General features: G+C 36.7%; 1 long non-coding RNA gene across 1 annotated transcript in view; it reads left to right on the top strand.

The window, feature by feature from the left end:
• Nucleotides 1-11,868, top strand: part of LOC306653533 — a 34,028-nt gene extending 22,160 nt beyond the window's left edge. Inside the window, exons 3-4 of the long non-coding RNA XR_013761747.1 lie at nt 7,961-8,078; nt 11,755-11,868. This is a non-coding gene — a long non-coding RNA (uncharacterized lncRNA). The remainder of the gene's footprint in view (nt 1-7,960; nt 8,079-11,754) is intronic.
• The last annotated feature ends 5,430 nt before the right edge of the window (nt 11,869-17,298 follow it).

The raw sequence follows: 17,298 nt of genomic DNA on the forward strand, positions 1-17,298 counted from the left end.
GGAGGAGGAGGAGGAGGAGGAGGAGGAGGAGGAGGAGGAGGAGGAGGAGGAGGAGGAGGAGGAGGAGGAGGAGGAGGAGATGGAGGAGGAGGAGGAGATAGAGGAGAGGAGAGAGGAGAAAAGAGAGACTGAGATTTGAAAGGTCTGAAAAAATGATAGTCCGGTGTAACAGTCATTCTTCTTCCCCACGGAGGACCATGGAAAAAAGGTGGCAGTGTGGTGGGGTTGGGGGCAGTGGGTCCTTGCCAGCAGACAATGTATTTCTTGCCACCTCAAGTAGGGTTTAGAACAGGATTGAACGAGACCATTCTGTTGTTTTATGAGTACCCAAGCCCAAGGCAACTGGGCCTTTTTTTGCCTAAGAAAGTCTGATGACCAAAGCAAGAAAGTTTCCATTTGAACTCAAGCTCTGGGCATCCCTTACCAACATAGTAGTTTTGTACTTTTACGGGTACAGAGTTGGTGGCATCAGAGAGGAAAGGAGTCAGTGAAGTAGAAGAGATTTAAGATACTGACTGGAAAGAGGATAATTGAATGTACAAAACCATAGAATTACAGAATGTCACATTTGGAAGAGATGCCCTATCTTGTGGACAAATGCATGTAAAAATTTCTAGAAAAATAATTGTACAAGGGCTAGGAAGGAATGGGATCAGGCAACAAGAAACAGTATTCATTCCATTCTACTATAAAGGGATAGCTGTTTCTCTGATAAAGAGAGGATAAAGATCTACACACATTATTTTGAAGTAGAGAGAAGGAATATTAGGGCATTTATATCAAGAAGTAGCAGTTTTACTTCTTCCCTCACAAATATTAGTTATTTCCCTCTTCTGCACAGAGACTGAATGGCATGGGGCATGCACGGATTTTCACTTACTTCAATTCACCTCTCATACCTTGCCACTCAGAAGAGTGAGCTTGTGGGCCACAGCTAAACCAAAGGTGCTTTCGTTCTGAAATGGAAACTTGAAAGGAAATCCTGATCGAAACAGTTTTGAAGCTTTTGAACAATGATTCTCCTTTACAAAAGAGAAACTATTAACGCTCCACAAAACAGTATATAGTTCAGGTAATTTTTGCTAGTCAAAAATAAATAAATAAAAGTTAAATATGTACATATTTGGTCATTCCAAGTTGATTTAAAAATCTTTGTTATATCACAATATAAAGGTGGTACAGAGGACTGATGGTTCTTGGGACAGAAAGTTAGGATGTAAAGTCTTCCTAGAATGAATGGAAGTAGGTAGGTATTCTGACACATTAAGGACAATGTCTCCCAGACCAGAAAGAACCAGTGTTGGCCTGTGGCCTGGTTGAGAATGATTGGCATGAAGGGGCACCTGTGCTGTGAGTCAGGCGAGGTGGGCATCAAGCTGGAAGTGCAAAAGCCTGCTGGCTGCCAAGAGGTAGGTGTTCTACTTCAATCCATATGAAGCCACGCAGAGGTTTTAGATGAAGATTGATGGTGGTTACGTAGCTTGCAGTTGGTCACATGGCTTCAAAATGAAAGGGACATGGAGTCTCTCCTCCCAGAGCTCAAGCTCTCTCATTTTCACGGAGCAGTTAGAAGGCTCTGTCCCTGTGGCCTGGCCTCCAGGGACTTGGGGATGGACACTTTAAAAACACCGTCTGGCCTTCCTGCTTGCTTTTGTTCCTTTGGTTACTTCTTTCCAGATTAGGTTTTCAGCCTAATGGTTTTGGCTTTGAGGTTTTTTATAAAACCAGTTATTCTTCCTATCTTGCTTAAGAAGTCGTCTTCCATTTGATATTTCTGACCTGACTCTTGGGTGGAGGAATAATAGAGTATTTACACAAGAATGAATTGTGATGTCGTAGGTGAATGTGTGGGAGCTCATAAATCAACAGTGATCCCCCGGGGACTGCGGAGGGCCTCCTGGCCCTGGCCAGTGCTCTTTAGACCTCTTTATGCTAAATAAAACAGAGATTTCTCTCTGAAGGCTCCACCTTTGCAAATGACACTCATAATAAGCTTGGAGCCGTGTTGCAGTGAAGGGCTGTTTACCTGCTGGTAATTGGTAATTTAGCCAGTGTAAAAGGGCTAATGGTCTAACTTGTTCCATATGGAAAATTAAGAAGTCAAATTTGTTCAAAAAAACTGCATTTGTCTGTGGAGGGCCCTGGAGGGAGACAAGGACAGGTAGTACGTTTTTCAAGGTTAGCCTGGCTGAAAATACCGATGTGTCCATAACTGTTATGGAAGGCACAGAATTCACATATCTGAATGTTGTGAAGATGTTTGAAACTGGTCCAGATTTCTACGTGAATTACTTGAGTTTCTGTGAAGAGGTTTTGTTATTTATGTATCTGGCCATCTTGGTAAGTTGGACATGGGGCAATTTAACAAAGTGGCAAAAAAAAAAAAGATTATCCTGATTTCTTCTAGTAATTATGACATGGAACAATGAATGCTAGTGGAAGAGTAGTATGATTATTTAAAAACATATTATTTTAGTCTACTAGTATTAATGTGAATATTTTGTTAGAGGGTCTGTGTGTGGGAAAAGAAAAGAATGTTATTTTTATGAATGAAGTGATCACAATTAGGGCTTTTAAAAAGTGATGACATGTCAACTCAATGAAGAACTATAGAGTCATTAAGATAACTCTGAAACTATATTGTGTTGTTTTCTGATGAGTTGTATATAAAGTAAGTGTATATTGAACAAGTTTTGGGGATCTATTTGCAAATATGAAAATACCTGGGAGAATGTGGGTTTGTCAATCAATAGAATGGTGCAAGGGATCATTGTATCAGATACATTTGGCCAGTGGGACTCAACATGTGGGTTAATTTGTTTTTTTACTACAGTAAACAATCAGACTTCTAGTCAGACAGTCTTGGACTTACTTCATCTAACAGTAGGAGTCATATTGACCAATATAATCACAGACTGATAGAATAGTGTTTGTGCTGAGAAGGGAGCATTTCCTTCTGCCTGGACTTCATATAACATTATGCAAGGAACAGATTCACACAGTGTGATGAATTGTGTCAGGTGGTGATGGAGCTGAAGATTTTTCACATGCAGGAAGACTGCATACTGAAGACCTGGGCTAGGAAAGGGCCAAGTCTGAAAATGCATAGAGATGATACAGTACTTGGATGGGCATGAAAGAGAATGGGGGAGGGGTAAATCAGGGGCAGATTATGGATGGCCTTGAATGTCTTACTAAGTACATACAATCTCCCTTGCTCCCCTTCCCCTGCTTTAGAAAAGATCTGTGTCATCTCTCAAAGTGCAAATTACTGACCGCCTCATCATTTAGCAAGTCATTCTTCTGGTGCACACCCTCTGCTCTGGTAGTAAGCAAAGTACTCTTGGAAGTCGTATTATCTCATTCTGGTCACCTTTATAGTACATTTGCCAATGTAAACAGTTCAGGCTTTGTGGAGGGTGCAGGGATCTAGTGGTTAGAAAATGTGCTGAACATTTGTACTTTTTGGCTGGACTAACAGTAATACTTTGGGCAAGTCACTCATCCTGAAGCTGATCTTGCTTTGTCAAGTGGAGGGACAGTACTTTTCCATTCCAGCAAGGCACTGTAAGCCCTTCCCTCAGCTTTGCAGACAAACCATCCGCTGAGAATGCCTCTTCTCTCCCTCAGTTCAAGCACAGTTCTCCTTTAAAGTCACCTTCAGATGCCACCACCTTTCCAAGTTTTGCTGTTTCACATCTCTCTGTTGTCTTCTCGACACACTACATTTCCTTACACTAATTTTATTTTGCATTCATCATTTATGTACTCACTCCATGTGGAGTTTATTTTGTGTGAATGCTGAAGCAGGAAACCAACTTTTGTATTTTTCTATAGAGTGAGCCAGTTATTTCAAGTCTACTTACTAAACAGTTCATCTGTTTCCTACTGACTGTATGCCATTTCTAACATACAACAAGTTTCCATATACATAAAGCTCTATTTCTGATTGCTCCATTATTTTACGATAATTTATTTATCTTCTTGCAACAACAAATACTAATATTGTCTAATTGCTCTAATGTGAAAGATAGTGTTCTATCTCTTGCCTTTCTTTTTTTTTTCCAAACTTTTTTTAGCTAGTTGTAGACCTTTAATTTTCCCATGTCAATTTCAGGTACGTTTTTTCATTTTTGTGCCTACCCCCCTCCCTTTTTGAATTTTGATTGGGAATATATTAAATTTGTAAATGAATGTAGATAAATTGATACTTTCATAATGTGTCACTATCTCATTCATTGATAGAGTATCTTCCCCTTTTTCAGAATTTTCTTTTATCATAAATTCTTTTTTTTTTTTTTTTTTTTTTTTTTTCGGTACTGGGAACCGAACTCAGGGCCTTGTGCTTGCAAGGCAAGCACTCTACCAGCTGAGCTATCTCCCCAGCCCAGATTATAAATTCTTGACTAGGTTAATTTCTAGATTCATTACTGCATTGATTGCTTTGGTATCTCATTCTTTTTCTATTTTCTAATTATTTATTGCTGATATAGAGGGAAGTTTTAAACTTTTTATATTAATCTTGTATCCAAAAACTTGGATGAACTTTCTCATTAATTTCTAATAGCTTGTTTATTCTTTTAGGACTATTAATGTAAATAATCATATCTAAAATGCTGCAAAAAAATGTCTATTTCCTTTTAAGACTTGCATCACACATTTTTTTCTCTTTTACTAAATTGCCTGGGAACCAACAATATTAGATTGGGCTGAAACTCTTATCTGATGTCCTCTTTCTGGACTTCAAAAGGCATTTAATGTTTCTCTCTTTTGTATGGCTTATTATTGCTATTGCTGTGGGGTTTTGAATGGCCTTTATCAGATTAAGGATGGTTTCATCTCTCCTTGATTTAGTTTTAGTTTGAAATCATAAATAGTTGTTGAACAATATCAAATAATTTTCTGCTGCTATAAGATGCTCACATGATTTCTTCTTTGGGCTCATTAATGTAGTCAACTGATCGATTTTTGATATTAAATTCAGAAGGAATAAATTATATTTAATTATGATATGTTAGAAGTTTTTGGTTTTAATTAGTTAATTTAATTTTAATTAATGAATTTAATTTTAATTTAATTAATTTGAATATTTTATTCAAGTGTTAGTGTCTATTTCTATAAGTGAAACTGGTCCACATTCCTCCCATCCCCCCTTTTACAGCTCTCTCTTGGTTATGGAATAAAGGAATTATAAGATTCATAAAATGAATTAGGCAAGTTCCTCTTTTATTTGTCATCAAAATTGTGTAAAATAAAGATGATTCACTTTGCTACAACATGTTTTAAGAATCTTCTGTCAGGCCTTTTTAGTGAGGGAGAGATGTAGGTAGATGGCAGATTCTGATGGCTGGTCTTATGTTCTTTATTGGCATTTCCATGTGTTTGTATTTTTCTAGTCTAGTGTTGGTATTTTATAATTTTATGAAATTGTTTCCTTCATATCCAGGTTTTCAAATTTTCTAGTTTGCATTTGTTAATAACATTTTTCTGTTTCTTTTTTTTCTTTCAGAGTTTTATTTCTCCAGCAGTTTGTCTGTCCTTCTAATCTTCCCTAATAAAACATTTTAATGATTTATTAATCACCTTTACTAATTTTTTTTATTTAATTAAAATTTTAGCCTTATTTTTTCTACTTCCATTTTTCTGTTTATTTTGTTGCTACTTTTTCTAGATTTAAGTGATTTTTAATTTATTTTCATTTCTTCTATTTTTCTATGTAAGTATAAATAAGACTAAATCTCCTCTTATCATTGTTTTAACCGCAAACTATGCATTTGTGTATTAATACTTTTATGTAACTCATAATTTCTCTTATAATTTTCTCTTTATTCTATGGAGTATTTACAACAAAATATTTAGATTTCTAGACTTATGATTTTGTTATATATATTTTATTGCACTGTAAATGAAGAACACATTGTATATGATGCTTGTCATCAGAATTTACTGAAGTTTTCTTTGTAATTCATTATATGATTGATTTTTGTGATGTTTTATATATGGTCTTCATGAGAATTGTTTCTATGCTTGTTGCTATAAAGTTCATTTATTTAGGTCAAATTTAATCACTTGGTTAATTTTGATTTATCAATTCTGGAGAGGACCTGTTTTTATATTTCTTCTGATAATCTTAACAGTTGTTATATTGTCCATTTTGATGCTATATTAATGATTATTGCTCTAGGCTGAGTACCTGGTACCACATCCCCATAATCACATGTTGAAATCCTACCCCCAAGGTGTTAGGAGGTGGGACATTTAGGATATGCCTTGGTTATAAGAGCAAATCACTTCTGGATGGACAAAAGAGGACTGAGAGAGGTTCCTTGCCCATTCCATCAGGGGAGAACACAGCTAAAAAGATGACCATTTATGCACCAGGAGGATGACACTGCAGTGTCCTCAGACATTGCTGTCAGTTCCATCTAGGGCTTCCTTCAGAACTGTGCAGTCATGACTGATGGAGATAAGCACATTTTTATTTATGATGTATATTTGTTTCATTATTTCTTTGCTATAAAATGATGCTATTTTTATCATGCTTTTTCATTATCCATTTTGGCTTTCTTTTGGCTTATATTTTCTTAGCTTTTTTAAACTTTATTTTCAATTTCCCTTTGTCATTTATGTTTTAAAATGCCTTTTGTGGACAATATCTTAAAAATTCAATCTAAGAGTTCTTTTTAACATAAAATTATACTTTATAAAATATCCAAGTTAACTTCTTTAACTTAACACAAATTCAAGGAATTTCCCACTGTCCAAAAGAACTTATTCACTCTAAGAACCATAAGTTTTAAAGATTTTTAAAATAATAGACTATTTAAAAAATTTAAGAACTTGTAGTATTTACTCTCAGGGTTGCAATCCTGTGCTATGAAAGATGGACAAATGAGTACCCTTACACTGTCTCTGACTTCCCCTCTTATTTTGTTATTGTTCTCATTATTATTATTACACTGTTGACGGTTATAACATTTAAATTCTATTTGACTCTAATCATAGTTCTCCATCTTAGTTCTATAATCAAATACAATCAATGCTTACCATGATTTCTCCATTACTGTTTTTTATTTGATTCTTTGTTAAATAATTGGATTGTATTGCCTTGTAGTAGACAGAGGCATGGTTCTAGTAGTTGTAATGGTGTTTGTTTTAGGAGGGGTCTATGAGGGTGAATCTGAGATGTATGCTTGTATTTAAAGAACAATAACCTTGGTGTAAATATACTAAGATAAATTTATTTCATTAATAGATATGTTGACATTGTTTTACTGTCTTCTTGTATGACTGTTTTGCTGTGGTTGGAGCCTAAGGGCAAAATTATTTTTCATTTTGTCTGTGATTTGAGTTTTTTGACTAGTGAGTGTAAGTCATTTACATTTATAATACCATTGTTTTTTATTTTGGCCATGTGGGTTCATTTTATATTTGCTGTTTTTATTTGTTTTATTTTTTTAACCTCCATCTGCACACCCAGGGCTTGTCATCCAGTGGATCAGCTAAATTTTATTTTACTGGTTTGAGTTATGCTGCTAAACCATATTCTGACTTCTGCTTTCTTAGTGAATACTTGTTTATACCAAAATTCATATTGATTTTATTCTTCTTTTTAGCTTCATGTTTCTGATGGTTTTTCTAAATTCCTTGAGATTTTTCACAATGTATATTTTAATTTCTTATTTTGTTCCCTTAGTTTTGTTTCCTCTGATAAAGCTTCACCCATGGATTGCTTTTCTTTCATATTTCTTATACTTCTCAGATTCTTATCATCTGTCCATTTTAACTCATTTTTATCCTCTCAGGATGTCAGCTAACTTGAATGGTAATGTCCTCCTGTGAAGGTGGAAGAACCTAGCCAAGGCTCCTTAGATGAGTTTAGGGGATTGTGGGTGTGCTTTAGGGAGAAGACCTTCAAGCATCCCAACCCAGTTTCATCCCCTTCCTGTGTCTTCCCCAGGTATTGTTCTTATCTACCAGTGGACCTCTGTGAATGAATGATGGAAAAATAGAGGAAGGAAACTCTCATGGTCCTCTAGCTGATGTATCTACTTCATCATCAGGGCCTCGAAGAGTAAGTAGTCATTGCTATAGTCCAGTGAGTACATTTATGCTTATGGTTTTTTTTTTTTTTTTTTTTTTTTTTGGTATGGAGTGTAAGTCTCTATGTCTCTGTATTCTTCCTTTCCTAGATTTGCCCAAAGTAAATAATGGGACAGGAACAAATTTGGATAAAACAAAAATGAGATGTCAGTGTAGTAGTGTCAGGAAAGCCATGTTCTAGATTTTACAATTAGGAGTTAGTTTTTCACTCCATCTCTCTAGAGAAGCATTTCTATAGCAGTTAGTCTTAGAAGATGTTACAGATGTTATGATCTGTGGTCCCCATATATTCTTTCCTTCCTGCCACCCCAAGAGTCACAATACATATCAGCACTAGTAATTCCTGGAGGATAAAAACCTGCTGCATTTGTTTAACCCAGAGTGTATTAGTTAGAGTTCTCCAGAGGAACAGAATCAACAGGAAGTATGATTATAAAAAGAGGATTTATTAGATTGGCTTACATGAAGCTGGATAGTCCACAATGGCCATCTGCAGCTGAAGAGCTGGAAGAACTAGCAGCCATGCAGTCCAAGATGCCGAAGCCTCAGAACAAGAAAGATCGATAGTGCTACCATAGTCCCAGGTCAAGAATTCTGGAAACTACCTGGAGAATCACTGGCAGAGTCTGCTTTGGAAGAGTGAAGAAGGAGAATTCCATATCCTCAGAGAATCAAAGCGGCAATCAAGAACCTGCTCAAGAAGACCCAAGCTTGCATCTGCATCTGCTTCCTTGTTCTTCTAGATTTTATTCCATCCTATTGGGCAGTGCTGCCCATGCTTAGGGAGGGTCTCCACTTCAGTTCCTATCCCACATTCCAGTCATTCCTAGACATGCCCTCATTAGAATCTCTTAATCCAATCAATTGACAATTCAAATTAACCATTACACAGAGCTTCCCAAATTTATTTGAACTTGGGATTCTATTACTGAGGAAAGCCTATTAGACATGGAGCAACTATTGAGTTCTGTGAAAGATGATCTAAATGAACTATGAATTGTTCCTATTGGTTATCCCATATTACTGTCTTCAGGCTCATTTAGTGTTCTTTTGCCATGTCCATTCTCCTTTCAATATTCCAGTTCTTTAAGTAAATTGCAACTGCAGATGGATTACGGTGTTAACCCCAGACCTCTACATACCTGACATATGTAATCTGGTGGAGATTTGAGTATCAGAATAATTTCAAGACCCAACTCAAAGAATGTTTTCGCTAAGAGAATTTCAGGCACTGTGACAAGTGCTTGACAAATGTTTTCTGGATCTTTGGGGCTTTCTCATTGTCCTTCCAATAATGTCATCTATTTAGTTACTTCCTCATAAGACCAGTACTATTTGCGCTAAGTGAAGGGGCAAGGAGGTAGCAGCCTCCTGTTACTGATTCTTTCTTTGAAACACTTAATAGATATAAAAGCTCAACTTTACAAGGGGAACAGTTGTTATTTCCTCCTTGGATAATGATTTCTTTATCCAAAATGTCCCCTTTGTGTCTTCATGACAATAAAATGGAGAAAATGGATTTTTCAAAAAAGTAATTACACAATTGAACATGTGATAAATCCACTTAATAGGCAAGAATTATTTGCTCTTGGCTGCCTTCATGGCCCAAATTCACCAAGTAATTCACAACTCATTCACTGAAATTTGGCTTTATTTCCTAACTTGGGACTTATAATGAGACAAACTTAAATCCAGCAGTATGGCTTTTCTGGGAAAGACAGTCACACAGGCTTAGGAGTGGTCAGCTTCTTTGATTATCTGCCTGGTGCTACAATGCAGGGAATGAGATCCACCCTCTCTCTGACTTTTGGCAAGTGGGTGAGAATGTGCGTCAAATACTCATGAGCCCTGCCGTGCCAGGCAGAGTGAGAGGGTCTTGCTGAATAGTTTGACGTGATACTTAGGTGATCACTTTGTCTTCCTCATCAGTCAGCCAAACCTCCATCCGAAACAAATGTCTTAACTCTGTTGACCTTTCGCTTCTGCCTGTTTTGCAAAAGTTGTCATTGTTATCACTATTTGATGGAGGAAAAATTTATTCCTGTCAGTGGATTGTAAGGAAACAATGTGGTACCAGGGTAACAGATAGATGTGGGAGTCAGAGGGAATTCACCACAAATAGGAACATTGTTTCTTGGCTGAGGTTGTACAGTAACCATTAGGACCCCAAATCACTGATCTGTTAATATGACTCCACCTTCCTATGTTAAATACACATTTCCTATACCATATTCATAGGAGGGGGATTTGGATGGTAATATTTTCTGTTGGAGGGAATCTTTAAGTTTTCAGACTTGTCTGAAAACTTACTATGTTTTTAGGAAAAATGGGCATAATAACACTGAGGGTTGTTATAAGGATGTAATTACTAATTAGTTATGAAGGAATTTAAGAATATAATCACATATCACAGTCTGTCACATAGTAGGCCACCTCAAGAAATGGGGGCAGTAATTTTAATTATATTAAACTGTTAGGTTACTGAGTATTAGTGAATGGAACTTGTTCCTTGGTTTCTTTTTTAGTTTCTAATTGTTTTGTCATTTTTATCTCTTTTTATTAAGTTATCATCAAATATTGTTTGAAAGCAGCTGGGATAGTATAAAATATTCTTAAGAGGTATAGTAGGATAGCACTGTGGCATACTATATTGAACTTATGTTTTTTATTCTCAATACTTCTTGTTATTCTGTGACCCTCCTCTTACCCAAGTAGCAGCCAAAGCATTCTAGGGCTTACTGCTTCAGGGAAGGGATGATTGCAGTTGAATAAAAGCCAAATTCTTGTTTTTGAGTCTCAAATGCTGAGATCCTGGCATAAATAATAGATTCAGGACAGTAAGTGATCAGTCAGTGCCCATTTGTCCCAGCCGAGAGGAAATGAAGTTTCTCCGGGGGAGAGAGAGGAGCCAGAGTGGAGTTGGCTGCTAGGGAGCTGGGGAAGGGCTCATATCCTGCTGTTCCCCCCATGGCTCTGCTGGAGGAGGGGAGGTTAGGCAAATGACCCAAGAGTGCATTTGCATACTGCCCTCCTTCTTGGGCATATTTGAGGCGGCTGTGAGGTTTGCCTACCTAGCTGTTAGCCAGCATAGTATGGTGATTGCAGAATAAAATGGCCCTGTGCAGTGTCCAGAAAGATGGTACAACCTCAAGAGGCACTGTGCTCTCCTGTGTGGCTAGGAGAGCAGCACAGTATTTTCCTATGTGACAAAATTAGTGAATCTGAACAGGACTTTGGCTGGATTGAGGCAAACACAGTGGCATCTGTATGACTTACATCTGGACCTTAAATAGATCCAACAGTGGATGCCACTGATGCCAGTTGTTGAGATGGACAACTGAGGTTCAGGCAGGTGCTTGTTCCCTCCATCCCACCAGTATTCAGTATCCACCAGGGAACAGCTTGTTGTAGCACCATGGATGGATCTTGGATGTTGCAGATCAAACATGGTGCTCCTGTTCTCCATCCTAGCCACTGGTTTAGAACCTAAGATAAATGCAACTCAGGAATGACATTCCTCTTGGTGATTATTATTTTTCTGAAGGTGGGCATTATATTAGATGCTCCAGAGACATCTGAGGCTACGAGTTGATTTCTATCTAATCTAAGATAAATCAATAAAAGTAAAGGAAAAAATTTATATTCCAGGAGTGGGAAAGAGGCTTTTGTCTTTCCCTTGCGTGGACCCAAAGAAACGGGTTGCTGCTGGTGGCCATCCCGATGCCAGGAGTCAAGCTCCCTCAGGGACAAAGCTGAAGTTGATAGAGTTGCTGGAAAGAGGAACTGAATCCCACCCTTCATCTGCCTGACCTGTTATATAAGGTAAAAAAAATTAAAAAAATTTAAAAAATTAAAAAAACTTCTTTTCCACACCCGTTTGCACAGGACTTTCTATTTCTTGTGGTCATAATGCCCCTGTTCTGCTAGTTGTAGCTGTAACAACTCTACTAACTTATTACATAGTTTCAGGAGATGTCTATTGTGATGAAATTCAATTTTATCCTGTAGATGATACAGTAATTTAACTGTTGTTATCAGCTTTTGATTACAATATTCTCTTATTTACAGGCCCTATGAAAGAGAATACTTATAGCAAAGAATTATGTTACCACCAAAATGTAAGAAAACAAATGGAATATTTTAGTTTTAAATTCATGTCAATATACTCAGTTGCTGTTGTTCCTTTAACTGGTGCTGATAATAATCCTAAAAGACACAATCCCAAATGCCATAATACCAAATTTAAAATCCCAAAAAATCAAAATTCGCAATTGTCTAAAATCCCCCAAATCCAATCCTGAATGATTAAAATCTCTAATGTAGAAATCCTGAAAATCAAAATCCTGAAAAATGCAATCTCCAATGAAAGAAAAGACTACAAGAGGAGGTAGAAAGTTGAATTCTGAGGAGGGATTAATGTGTATTCAGTTGTAAGTAATATAGTTGTGTCATATTAAGTGAATAGATATCTGGAAACCTGGTAAGGCATTACTCTGGTGTCTGGGAAGGTGTGTTCAGAGATTAGTGTGAGTTTGAGTGGACCAGATGGGGATGATGCACCCTGGAGAGAACACATGCAGAAGGTGAATCAATCAACCTCCCTCTGAGAGCCACTGTCCACAAGCCATAAGCTCAGGACCACATTCCCATTTCTTTCAGAAGTGATGGAACTGAAGCCCAAAGCTTAAGGTGGTACAGAAAAGAGAAACATTAGATTTTAACTTTATAATTATATCAGACATAGGTGACTTATACTAAAATGTACACTATTATTTTCCAAAGGTTTTGTAAGGAAAACTTAGTTCCCCAAAATATTCCTAGCATGGAAAAGTTCCTTGTTGATCACAGTTTCCATTGTTTTATTAGACGCTCCAGAGACATCTGAAGCTACTAGTTGATTTCCTCATGTTTAAGTCAGTTCTTTCCTAACTTCTTTTCAATAGAGTCCCTTTGCTATGCGGTCTACTGGAATAAACACAGTATTAAATAGAAAAGAATATTGTTTATAAAATATCATTCAAGTTAAATTTTCCTTTTCAGTCACCTGGGGTTTTGTAATATCCTACAGTGTTTTCTAACCTATATCATATAAACAACTCCCTGTCACTTGGCAAGAGAGAGGGAGTAGTGAATTATCTATTTGGCTAAATCTACTGCCCAAAGTCACTGGATAACCCTAGACTTGACTTTGGCTCTGTGCAGACTTGTCTCCAACATAATAACTCCTAAGTTGCAGAGTGATTTAGAGGTAGATTAGGTTTCTTTTTATCCCATGACTTGGTGTTTCAACCTTGACCTAGTAAAATTGCCCTTTTTCAGAGGGAATGGTAATGAAATCAGTGCCATCACTCAATTGCATATCCTTCAAAAGTCAAAGAAAAAACAAATAGGAGAGTTTCTATGAGAGAAATTTCCAGTGCAATATTTTAAGCCACAGCAAGTCAAGGAGTGGGATTTTTTAAAAATGACATAAAAAAAGATGGACTCAAGAGTCTGTGGAACTTTTCTTATTCCAAATTTCAATGACAATACTATAAATAACTTAGAAAATCTATTTTGAGTATTAGAACATGATGCATGAAAAAAAAGCCTCAGAGTTCCTGGGCCTTTCTCTGGGCCATTGTTTTGCTGTCAGATCATGGTCAGAGCACCTCACCAGCCCAGAGGAACATGGAAGCCTTGTGCTTGTGATACTTTCATTCTGAAAAACACTACCAAAATTTCCTAAAATATATTTTGAAAATAAGATTAAAAAAAAAAAAAGAACATGATTTTCAAATGAGAGTGATTTTGCTCCCCAGGGGATATCTGGTAATATCCAGAGATATTTTTGGTTGTCACAATTTGGTAAGGGAGTGTTATTGGCATTTAAGGCCAGTTATGCTGCTAAACATCCTACAATGTGCAGGACAGCTCTACAAATTAGCTGGTCCAAAATGTCAGTGCTGAGGCTGAGAAGACCCACTACTCTAAATGGTATATTGCTCAAATTGGCATCTCTTCAAAGACACCAGGCTTGAGAATGCATTTGCTAATTAAAACATCTGCATTTTGTTTGATGTTTGAAGATATAAAGACTTGAAATTTTGTCATCTCAAGTAGTTTTGGAATTTGTGATTATGCAAAATGAGTGTAAGTATCATGTTATGGCATCCTGTTACTTTTTTGGAGACAAAAGAAATATCCTCAGAAGGATATAAAAAAGCCTAGTGTTCTCTGACTTAATTTGTGATGTGTTCATTATGCTCCTCACCACAACTGACTAAATAAATGTAAGTGATGTTCTTGATTCAGGGATACTGATACCTCTAGTCTTCATTTTTCCCCATAAGGCAAATGTGTAGCAATGGTTCCAAGGGAAGCACACACAACCAAGTGAATCGAATGTGCTCCCACAGCCGTGGCACACACACTCACCCCACAACAGCACAGTTCATGCTGGGCCTAAATTGTTTGCAAAGTATGGGAAGCAATTACAGAACAAATTCCGATTCTCAATCTGCCTCCATAAAAGAGGTCTGAATCTGAGAACGCTTCTCCGTTATTTATGCTGGAACAAACGGAACGCTTAACTTATGCAGATAAACTTCTCATTCTTTTATATGAGGCAGCAAAGTAAACACCTTAACAGTTCATGGTTTCCAGAATGCATTAGTTAATCGGTCCAATATCATTCTAATTCTCCTCGTAGCTCATTGAGTCGGAGCCTGTGAGCAGATAAAATGTATCTTTAGCTACCATGTACTTATTCCAATGACTCTGGTTGATGGATGACTTTCTGATTTTTTTTGAAACAATGCCAGCTCAGAGCCTTGCAGCGGCTGCACAGTGCCCGAGATCTCTTGTGCTTTGGGGCACAGGCAGGGAGGGGGCGGGGAGGGAGGGAGGGAGGGGGCTCCGCAGTACGAGGTCTGGCTCAGTCATTTTTAAAATCAATACTTGCTCTCCAAGCCTTAGATAATTTAGAGAACATAATTCAGAATTCTCCCTTTCAGCATGTATCCTCCATCAAAGGGGTGTTTTCATCCGAGTCAGCACAATGCTTGTGTGACCCAGGAATGCACAGATAAGGTTAAAAAAAAAAAAAAAAAAAGAAAGAAAGAAAGAAAAAGTACATTTATTCTCTATCTCTTTCTCCAAATATCTTTTGGATCCAGGATATGTGTGTCTGTGTGGCATACTGTGAATATCTCTACTTAGAACAGATAACTTAAATTACAATGGCATATGGTATTATTTCATATTTAAGGCTTTTTGGATTGTTTTCCATTATAAACCCTTAGCCTAAGGGATGTCAGCCTTAGATAATTTATTCCCAGCAGGTCAGATATAAGATACAAAAATTTCAGCCCAAGGGCTGTTAAATCCCGCTTTTCACCTCATTTCAGAAAGTGCCATCAACAGTAGTGTTTCCTTGTAAGGATAAATTTTTGTGTTCTTGTGCAGGGAAACAACAGGCTTCATTTGCTTAAAAACCAGCATGACACCTATTATTTCATCCTTCAGAATCTATTCACTAGCTTGCTCTAAAAAAGGAGCCCCTATGGAAAACATCTTGGTCATTTAAGTACAAAGAGTCTGAGATTTTACAGCAATTTTCCAATACTAATTACATTTCATACTATCTATCATATGCATGGCTTGCAAAACCCTATTGATTTTAATGGATACTACTGCATTGGGAACAGGTTATTTTATGACATGTTGTGTTATAGGACCTCTATGAAATACCTAGATCTTAAAATGTGGGCACAGATATACTCTCAATTATCCACAAGTGGATTATCCACTTGGTCTATTACCCCACAACATATTTTAAATTAAAGCTGCTGTCATTAGGTGACTCAGTAGCCCTAGGCCAATCTCTATCATCAGATTTTTTGTGCCTCTGAAATGCAAATTTATTTTGATAGCTTTTGCTAACATGGTTAGTGAGGGCTTTTTCCATTAGAGTTGTTCCCTAAAATGTAAACATAAAAGACATGAATATTATGTCTTGTCGTGGATTATCCTTGTTTTTGCAAGAGAAATCAAGAAAGTGATTACAAACATCAGCTCATTAACATGTTGTAAATATACACAGTATTCCAAGAAATATCTCTAAATGATTGGTAAAATAATATGGACTGAAGTGCTACTTGCTTTGTGAAGTCTTCTGGTATTTTACCTTTCAGAATTGTTTCACTTCTTTTTCTGGGACAGGCTTGAGTAGTGAAACAGGAGTGTGGGTTTAGAATCAGAAAGACCTGGGCCTAATTCTGTTTCCACCACTTATTAGCTGAGTGATCTGGAAAAAGGATTTCACCTTGCACCTTTCGTTTCTTATAGGTAGAAATGGCTGTACTAATATCTATGAAAAAAACAATACATGCACAGTTCATAGCTCAGTGTTTGGTAAATACCATGCACTGAGCATAAGAGCATTTCTTTTCCTTTCCCTCCTCATATCTAATTTTCATTAGAATCTCAGTTCCCTGAAAACAGTAGTCATATGTAATTCTTGCTTGAGACTCCTGGTGTTTATTTGATTACCTTATGCATAGGATTTTAATACTTTGCTCAGTGAAAGTGTGAATTAAAAACGTTTTTGGTTTTTTATCTGAAATAAACTATAAATTTTGAATTTCTACAAATCTGTTAAAATTATTTTGCTATTCATTTCATGGAAAGGATGAAAGCTGGTCAGTGTTTTCATATATAATATTAGTAATCGGTCCATAGGCTTTCTTAAGTAAACAAATTTATCCTTAAGAATATTAACATATGTATATGGTTGTACTATGTATTATATATGCACGAAGATCAAATACCAACTAAGATTAATCCCAAGAAAGACTCCTTACCAAATTCATAAATTGTTTTATTGTTTTTTAGAGATATTCTCAAGGCTACATTGTTGAAAACAAAATTCTTGCCATGATTAAAATAACATATATTTTAAATTTACAATATTAAAAAACTTAGTTAGGAATACAACACAACAAAGCTTCCAGAGACTTATAATTTTAATGAAAGCAGAAGTCCTTACAGTAATAAACAACCCTGGGAAGTCAGAGATTTTTGTCATTGTGTTTCTTAGCCGTGAAATTCTCCCTTTCTCTCTTCATGTGTCCATGTGAACTAAAATAACTATAGTCACTCCTTAGATATTAATTTTGTGCCTTCCCTGTCCATGGTACTGATTGGATCCTGTGG

The sequence above is a fragment of the Sciurus vulgaris genome, assembly GCF_902686455.1.
Source record: "Sciurus vulgaris genome assembly, chromosome: 2".
In the NCBI taxonomy this organism is placed as follows: Eukaryota; Metazoa; Chordata; class Mammalia; order Rodentia; family Sciuridae; genus Sciurus; species Sciurus vulgaris.